Genomic DNA, 9,850 nt, shown 5'->3' with positions numbered 1-9,850 from the left:
CATCATTTTTTTTTTGGAGGAATAGCATGCAGTACTTATTTCATCCACCAAGATCTGTCATTGTTTTTTGTTTTGCATCCAGTTTTGAATAAACACCACAGGGCAGAGATGTTAGATTCTTTCTCTTCATTTTCTAAGTAAATGTCACTGTAGGTCCTCTTTCAGCTAATTAGTCAGTACTTTGATGCATACTGGCACCGCCTCAGGGACTGTCTGGTTATGTTCAGAACACAATTACTCCAAAGGGAGAGATATTCCAGCTAAGAATGCAAGTCTACCCTCTTTTCTATCATACAGTCTTTCTGCAGAAGAGAAGCAAGAGAAGAATTTGGCAGACAGCTTGTATGGGAACAGCACACCAGCTCAGAGGCTGCCTTACAACAGAGCTATTCCTTGGGGTCCATGTTGAACCTCATTGCTGGAAAATGAGAATGCAGAATGGCTTGGCTATATGGCTTGGCTGCAGCAGAATTTTCTTTGCAGGTTTTTTTTTGTTGTTTTGGTTTGGTTTGGTTTGGTTTGGTTTGGTTTGGTTTGGTTTGGTTTGGTTTGGTTTGGTTTGCCCAATATATCCAGAAATCATTAATTAAAAGAAATGGAACCTTTGAACTGAAATCCAGAGTTATCAGTGAGATTTCCTATTTTAAGGACTGGTTCCTGTTTTACTAGAAAGAAGGCAACAACAGATAGTTTGTATATTCCACTACAACAGCCAATGTCTATTTTGTAAAAGGCTACAGAGTATACTGCACATTTTTATATTCACTAGAATTTCAGAACACAAGATGGCAGTGTACATTGCAGTGAGTTCAGACATCTAGCTGCTTCTGTTACTCGAACAGAGCATACAATATTTTATTCAGTCATGTATTAATCTGATCATGTAATTGCAGTATTAGAAATGAACCTATAAGTATGTATCAATAGCAGAAACAAATGTGATTTGCCAATAAATGAATACTGCATGAACAAGTGTTAGGTAAAGCTTAATTCAAGCTTTTATTGTATGTAACAACTCTCTGGAGACATTAAAAGCCTCTTATGGAATTCCTCAATTGCAATAATGAGAAAGTATCCCTTTATGAAGGAATGGAAGTTGGCTCAGTCATAAGAGCTTCAGAGCAAAATTGGCTGTTGGGGAAAAGAACATAAAAAAGCTGGCAGCCTAAAATATGAAGAAGGCTTGAGGTCCTCTGAGGAGTAGTGCAGACCACTGAAGAGGAACAGACTGAACAGTATCTGAAATTGAACAGGTGCCTTTCTATGAAAAAAAAAGGTGGACAACTGTTTGGCATGCCAATTCAGAAAAAAAAATCCACTGAGAAGCATCAAATTAGAAAATAGGTCTCTGGCTGAGGACAAAATTACATAAACAGATACAAGCAGTCAGACCTGTCTGTATATGACTTTAGTTATTCAAAGTCTCCCTTGGTACAAGTGGTCAAGCAGAACTGCAAAATCAAGCTTTTTAAGTAACTACTCCCAAGTCTCTTTTCTTAGCTTGAGATGAATGTTACAGTGAGTAGATACAGCTAAAAAGTTCTCTTAGCTGACTTTCTGAACTAGCAGATGGTAAATAAACATGACTTTATTAGAAAGGTTAGTAAAGAAAGCTCTAAGAAAAAGAGTAGTACTTCAGCATACAAAATCGTCCCGGAAAACATTACTCCTGTGGGATGTATAACACCAATTAAATTCTAGGCAGCCCTGATTTCTGCCTAGGTGACACAAAGCTCAAACTACTTCCCTACATCTGAATTCATGTCACTAATGGACAAATCAGACTGAACTAGAAGATCGAAACTCAACACAGAGGCTCAGCATTTCTGGATACATTTCTTAACTAGTTATTTTGAATTAGAAAATGTATAATTTCTTTCAGATGAGTGTGACATAATTACTTGAATTTTTTCCCTCCAGAACAAGAACATTTTCATCTTATAATTTACTGGACAATAGAGAGCATCAAAGTAGTGTGAGCAAAGGATGGCATGCAGAGCCCAGACAGAATTTTTGATAGAAGATAGACCTGGGACTGCTGGTCCCCAACTCTGCATATCAAAATATCGCCAAGCTCCCAATCCCACAATCATAATAGCACCAAAAAAACAGTTGTCATATTTTTCATGGTGGTCCACTTCTGTTGTTATTTCAGTTGCTGCTTATGTTCCTACACATAAATCATTGGTTTTATTCCAAGACTTTTTTTTTCCCCTCTCTCTTTCTGAGTCTGCATAACATTGAATTTGGCATTAATTCAAGTAAATAATTCAAATGTCATTTTTATCTGGTATTTAAACTTCAGCTGGGTGTGGGCACATGACTAAAATAAAGTGTCTTACCTAGTAGTTTCAGTCACTTGGTCTATTTGTCACAGTAGATTACAGAAAGTGGGGTATGCACAGAATTATGCATGTACTCTTCAGCCATCTAAAATGGAGGATAAATTGAACATGTCATGGTTTTAGGGCAGTAATTTATAGTGAGTACAGGCTAGGAATGGACCTGAGCCAAAACTTCAGATCTAAATTAGCTTGAGTTGCAGAGAAATTTAAAACTGAATAAAAACTTCATGGCTGCACATTATATAATTACGTGAACCAACAAAAGACTGTTTCCCAGTACTCACAAACTAAAGCATTTACATTCAGATTTTAACTTTGTGGCTTTACCCACAGATGTCCTACCAATATAGGTTCTTTTATGTTACTATTGCCTCTCAGATCCTGCTGTCTGATAACCACTCTGAATGTCTGTTGGCTTTGAGTATATCCCCATTCAGCCTAACGGTATTCCATCACTGAGTGTATGTTAGAAAAATTCACAAAGTCAAGATTTTTATATATGGACTACTGACTGAAGTCAGCCTCATAGCCTCCTTTTCATTTCAGGTGCAAATTCAAGGTTTGATTTTTTGTACATCTTTCTTTTGGTAACCTTGCCTTTCAGGTTACTATAATTGCAGATAAAAACAACTTATGTTGCTTCTTTCCTACAGCACTGTGAGTATGCTATAGTCTCATCCATCTTCCCTCTAGTCAAAACCAGACCACTTTTTGTGATGACTGCAGTGGGCAATCAGCAACAGTATGAGATTAAACAAAGGAAAATGCCGAGTGCTACACCTGGGACAGAGGAATGCCTAACACAGGCACAGATGGAGATAAGTGGCAGGAGAGAATCCCTGCAGAAAGTGACCTGGGAGTGCTGGTAACAGCAGGCTTGACACGAGCCAGCAGCATACCCTGGAAGCCAAGGGGAAAACGACATTCTGAGATGCATTAAACACAGACAGTCAGCAGAGGTGACTGTCCCACTACATCTAGCTTTGGTGTGATCCGAACTCGAATACTGCATACAGTTCCAGTCTCCACAGTATAAAAACAATGTTAAGGTCCATGAAAGTGTCCAGATGAGGGCAGCAAAACTAGTAAAAGGAGAGGCTGAGGATACTTGAGCTGTCCAGTATGGGGGAGGCCAAGAGGTGATCTCACTGCTCTCTGCTGCTCCCAGACAAGGGGAAGTGCAGAAGGAGGTGCCAGCCTCCTGTTGCCATCCAAACATTCCCCAAGCAAGCACTGATTGTAATAATAGAAGTAAAAGCAATATATGTAAAATTGGCAAAAATAAATTGCATATGAAATATGCTGGCATGTGGTATCATTGAGGCCAAGTGCTTAGCAGGATTTAGTAAAAGGTTATACATACATATTCATACATTTATGTGGGGAATTAGATTGGACCCGATAAAAATTCATAATGGATATAAATGTTCTCAGTTCAGGGCATAAATCAGCCACCAGCCTGAGGGTAAAAAAACTTCCTCTGTAGTCAGGTTGTTATATAATTATCCATTATACTGGTGGAGGTGGGAAAGGAGGTTGAAGAATAGGGCAATTTCCTCAGAGGCATCTGGGAATTACCACTGTCAGACAACTAATTTAGATTTGATCTGGTTTGGAAGTTCTTATAACATCAAATAAGGCAATTTAGAATTAAAGAATATGATTTATTTTGCATTTCTTACTCTTTATGTAACCAAGTTCATGCCTGAGGGCACCTGCAAGCCTTTCCCAAATAAGCAGGCCAAAGTTAGCAACATTAATTCTGCTGTGTTTTCTCACAGAAACTCCTTAAAAGCAGTTTCAGTTTTTCCAAGGAAGTCAGGCAGAACCCCAGGAATTTAGTTTGCTGAAATGTAGACAGCTCATACAGTCAACTTACTGGCTATATTAGAAGAGAAAAAGTACTGTGCATGAGCAATAGTAAAAATCTCACATTCTGAAAAGCTCTTATTCTTGTTAAAAATTACAAAATGACATAAAGAAGACTTGCAGAATTCCTAAACAACACAAATGATAATAGTCAAGTGCATGCTTCATTCTTCTACTTAGTATACTCAGCTCACCTGAGCAAAACATCCATGATCCTAATGACTTGTTTTCATCAGACAATGCCTCTCCAGCTCTCTTGTTGCACTTATAAATTGTGTGAAAGCTAACATAACACGCACCCTGTATTCTTTTAGAATCAGCTTTTGTGAGTTTTCAAACATCGTTTGACTAAAAATGGTTTGATCGAGTATCTATAAATGAATGCAGGAAATCATTTACATTCAATGCAGGGTCAAGGAGTACTGGTTGCATTCTGCTGTAATTTCTAGAATTAATGTGATACACATTGCAATTATAGCAAAAATTATCATCACAAGTTGTGTGACGACATAATTCTGTGAAAATCAAGAACATTTATTAAAAGTGTATCTCATCATTTTTATTTTTTCTTAAGCACGGTATCTGGCATCAGTCTCTCTTAAGCATAATTTCTGTTCCTGGTGAATAATGCCAGAAACTTTGCATAGTAGTCACTCAGCATCTGGAAGGTTTAGGACCACAAGCAACAAATATTTTGATTGCTTATGCAAACAAATTCTGAAAAGGAATGGCTGAAGAGAAACAGCAGATGTAATGAAGTACGTTTTTTTTTTTTACATGTTCCATATTCTATAAAAATCTTACCTAAAAATTTAATTCAGACTGGGTCTGATAAGTAAGTCGTAACTTCTTGTGCTCTGTGGACCACCTGTCCCCTGACTGCAGGCAGGCAGGCGCCTCTCTCAGTCAGCAGTGCCGAACATGAGACTCTGCAGGCTTCTGTTACCAGAGTGTCCTTGTTTAACACACAGGGGCTGCAAAAGTAATGCAACTGCTTTATGGCTTTCTGGGAACAAGTAGGGCAACTCCCTTAAGCACAATTAGAAACGATTAACTCTTAACAGTATCAACATCACCAGCACTGCTGCTGAAACTCAAGCAAGGATTATGGTAGAATCAAGTGGGCCTTGGGACCGTTTGACACCAGTCTTCTGCCAGTCACATATGCAGTTTTGTTGTGTCTCCTGCCTCCTCATGTCCTCCTGCTGCCACTAGTGATGCCCTGCCAGCAGCATGCTATTTGACTGCAAAGCTCCCAGGCTGCTTGCAGCCCAGCTGCCTCATCCTGCCAACAACCAAACCACTGCTACTGTTCTTGTGTAGGATCCCCCAGAACATGTCTCATAGTACCTCGTCATATATTGGAAAGCTCAATTCTGTGTTGCAAAACCATATCATATATTCATAGGTTCATAGGTTCATAGCATTGAACTGTGAGGATATGAAAGATGTCTGGGGTACAACAGGAGTGGTTGTTCAGCCTCATTTTCTTAAAATGTATTAACTGGGAAAATAAACTTTAGCATGCTGCTGACATTTACAATTTTACAATTTTAAACAATGTAATTTTGAACTCCATATGAGAATCTGCAGTGGCAGAAGGTTAAGTCATTTTCTTTATGATTTTGACCTTAAATGTTCCTTTCCATCCACAGCCTATCAAAAAGACAAAGATAAATGAGAAGGAGTACGGAAAAAAATCCAGAAAAATAATCGGTGGCCAAAGGGCCACATTTATTCAGAAATACATGCATACATTTAACTTGTGCAAATCTTTAAGGGTGATTAAGGGGGGCCCATAATGAACAACTTATTCTGGAGCAGAGTATTTATCTCAAGTTAAAAAAAAAAACAAAAAATGGTCAGCAGGCCATGGGCTACCACAGATCCAGGTTCTGCTTTGTTAGCTGCTGCTTCTGAGCAGTCGTGAAATCACTCTCGTAACAAATCCCAAAACAAAGCATAAAAATAAGAGTTGCATTTATATTCTGAAAATCAAGCTTGGTTTTCATTTCCTCTCTTTCAAAGGTTGACCTCCCTATCTCTACCATCTGCTTAAATAAAAAGTGGGTGCACGCACACACGGTCTGAGGATCACACTGACTGCTTAATATTAGTTGCTATCAAAACACAGTCTTCATTCATACCCAGGTCCCCATGTTACACTCTCCATATAGAACACTAACAGGTAAGATTAGGAATGGGTGGGAGCTAATGGTACATTTAGGACAGAACAAAAAGATGTAATTTAAATTAAACAGAAGTTAAAAAAAAACAAAAAAACACCAACGGCTCTGTGACCTGAGTTTGTAACTTTCTTTGAAAAGGAAGCAGAATGTTTTCAACCTTTCTAAGTTTCTGGGATACCCTACACATTACTTCTACTTATTTAGACTGGCTCAAACACTAGAAGTTCATAGTCTACAGTAAGAGAAACAAGTGAGAAGAACTAGATGAATTATAACTGACCAACTGAGCAGTGAGCACCAACAGCATTTCAAGAAAACGGGAATTTGAGGCAGCCAACTAAGACAAAGCCTTAGGATCAGGAAGGGGCTCTCCTGCTCTGTTCAGAGGAGTGGCCCTTTTTATGACCTGATAGTTATCTTTAAAGACCAGTTTTGACAGGTTATAGGAAGAAGGGACACAGATATTCACTCTGCCACAATGGATCTTGTAGGAGAGCTTCAGTGCTTTGTTTTTCTTCTATCACAAATACAATGTCCAGACTAAAAAGGCCATGTGGCTCTGAACATTTTACCCAATCTATAGAGGACTTAGCAATGTAAGATAGTTGTTAGCATAGAGGACTGAATAATTTTTAGCCTGACAAGGAACACAGAATTATAGAAATTGTATTAGGACAAAAAAAAGTTTAACTGATCTTTCAAAAAAGGTTAATTTCTAAGTTAAGTCATCATGCTACATAATAAAACTCTGACAGTCACACATTCAAAGCATCAGTTTATTCTACAGGTTGAGACAAGTACCAGTAGAAGTTACGCCCTTTCTGACTCCTTGGAGCCAAACTGAATGTTGAGCTTTCCTCAGGAAGAACAAATAAAGGTGTATACTCTAGTTGTTCATATTGATGAACAAAATCCTATCACTTCTCTTATTACCATAGTTCCAGGGAATTAGATCATAGTATTTAAAGATTGGGACACCAGAAAATGTTATAGGTACATGGATGCTATTCCAGCAGTATTATCAAGATAGCAATTTATTTGAGAAGTGAAGAATGAGCCAGCTGCAGCACTTTAGGCTGTACATTAACTTAATCTAACTTACATATGGTAAGGGTTAGGGAAGATTAATTCCAGCCATCATGGCTGAGGACATACCAGCTTCTCCTGCCAACAACCAAGCAGCAGTCCATGGTCCATCATACGGCTTTGTAAAGTAAGAAGGGGACGGAGCATGTGCCACATACACTGATTCCAGGTTCCTTCATTTACATCTCCTTCAGACCTCTCTGTAAAAATAGAGGACATTTCCTTATCACTGTTAAAAATGAATTTTGTTTCATTAAATCTTTCATAGGTGTTTCTCTAGTGTCATCATGGGGACTTATTTTAAATTAAAGTCTTTGTTAAAAATATAACATCAACAAAAGTATGTAGCACAAAATGCCAGATCCTGAGAGTCACTTCTCATTATAATCTCAGTCAAAATGGATGAGTTGATTCAAAACTCAGAAATTCATATTACTGAAATTCACTCAGCAAATGAGAATGTGTTTCCAATATTTTTCAGGCGTTTGAAAGGTTGCATGCCAAGAGTATTTTTCTTTGTTGCTCAAACTAGTCCAGTTTTAAAATACATATTTTCAGCAGTAGGTGGCACTATGAAGTTTCTAGCTTCATAATTATTCTAATGTAAAATAATATAAAATGTTATGCAGAGACATTATAAAGAATTTCATCAAAATGTTAATAGACCATTAACTAAAAACATGGCCCAATCTCTCCTTTCTCCTATCATCTTAAAAGGAGCATAAAAACACTGGTTTGCCTGAGCTCAAGGTGTGAAGATAAGGAGAAAAGAAATTAAGCAAGAAACACAAATGAAATATACAGTCAACACTTTTATCTAGCCTGGCCAGAAAGTGTCCTTTCTCTTTTTTCACCCCAGGCTCTGAGCAAGCTGCTTAGCCTTGCACAGAATTTCTGCACTGCAATACAATCTACACTAATACCTAAGATTCCTGTGTGCTTTTATTTTCCTCTCCATTAAATAAAGCATATAGAAAAGACACCTTCATAGCTTCAGAGCAATTTTTCAGGAACCGACATTGTGCATTACCCATTTTGCGCTAATGTATTCTATCTTCTATTTGCTGTTTATTTATAGTACTGAAAAAATCAGAAGACATCACTTGCAAGGAGTCTTGAACTGGGAGCAGTTCTACTCAAAAGTTTTTTTTAAATGGTAACACCAGTTTCTGTTGTAGAGCCCCGTTTCTTCAGATTCTGCAGCATACAGCTGTAGTACTACAAAATTCTCAAAAAAATATAGTTTTCACTCTGGTTCTCCATTACAGATTTATTGTTACCTGGCACTATCCCTCCACAGGATCAAGGACATGGTATTGTGATAGCTACTTCAATATACATAGTTCATTCAGTCATGCAGTGTGTGTTCTGCATGGATCTCCCTCATATATTTAGTGGCTCCATGGATGCATTTTAGCTTCCATTGTAAGATAAGTGCTTCCACTGCATCTCATACAATTATCAAACATGCATATTATAAATCTGCTTAGATTGTGGGTTCTTTCTTCAAATGGATATATCAATTTCATATAAATAGAGCAAGCACCTTCTACATTTACGGGTAGACACCCACTGGCAACAGGTTGATGCAAATAATTTTTAATATTACTTCAGATTTATCACATTTATATACTCGTGCCTTTTTTTAAGTCATGCCTTTGCACCTTGTGAGGCAATGGTGAAAACTTCTTACTGGTGCTGTTTTGTGATGGAAGGTTAAACTAAGGCAGCACTGTGAGTATTCAGTGCAGACACACTGCATTACTGTGGGGAGACTCTACAGCCACACCTCGGCTGCAAGCCACAGAAGCTGAACAATTGCCTGCAACGGAATAATTGAATTTTCTGTTAAATACCATTAGTGTCTCAACTAGCGACTGAGCTTTCTTCCAACGCAGTGCCATCTGAGTGCGGGACACCCGATGCGATGGGGATTTCCACGGCATCTCTCTAGAAAGCACCACGTGAGAAATTGGGTCTGTAAGTCAGCCGGCTGAAGAACGCACGCCAACCAGTTCAGTGCCCGTAGTATTCACGGGGGTTACGGTACAAGAAACCAGACACCGGGGAACTACAGTACTTTGGGATGAGACCTCGGTGTATTAGGAAAGCACTCGTGGAGGACGCAACCAGAAAAAGCCCAGAGCGCTATCTTTAGAACCAATGTAGCGGACTGCCGGCGGCTCGCAGTCGCCCTTCGGCACCGGACTAGTTAGGCAGAACACGGAAAGAAGGGGAAACCACACACCTGGGGAACGGATCGCCGCTGTGCCCGCACTGGGGCACGGCCAGGACGGCCGGAGCGCCGCGCGGCTGTGCGCGTTCTCCTGACAGAAAAGCCCACGGCTCGCGGGGCCCGGC

The 9,850-nt window shown here is 39.0% G+C and overlaps 1 long non-coding RNA gene across 2 annotated transcripts; it reads right to left on the bottom strand.

The window, feature by feature from the left end:
- Positions 1-1,649: 1,649 nt before the first annotated feature.
- On the bottom strand, positions 1,650-9,793 carry LOC136057948 (uncharacterized). 2 transcript variants are annotated; one of them, XR_010623089.1, is made up of 4 exons: positions 9,738-9,793; positions 7,559-7,689; positions 5,019-5,188; positions 1,650-2,430 (listed from the first exon to the last, which is right to left on the bottom strand). It is a non-coding gene; the product is annotated as an uncharacterized LOC136057948 (long non-coding RNA). The 2 variants fall into 2 exon arrangements; XR_010623088.1 differs by lacking the exon at positions 1,650-2,430 and having other exon boundaries at positions 4,772-5,188.
- Positions 9,794-9,850: the final 57 nt, after the last annotated feature.

Source organism: Cyrtonyx montezumae, unplaced genomic scaffold, assembly GCF_038088225.1.
Source record: "Cyrtonyx montezumae isolate F1298 unplaced genomic scaffold, pur_monq_1.0 scaffold_7, whole genome shotgun sequence".
In the NCBI taxonomy this organism is placed as follows: Eukaryota; Metazoa; Chordata; class Aves; order Galliformes; family Odontophoridae; genus Cyrtonyx; species Cyrtonyx montezumae.
The sequence above is the reverse complement of the archived record's forward strand: the minus strand, read 5'-3'. Positions and strand labels throughout refer to the sequence as shown.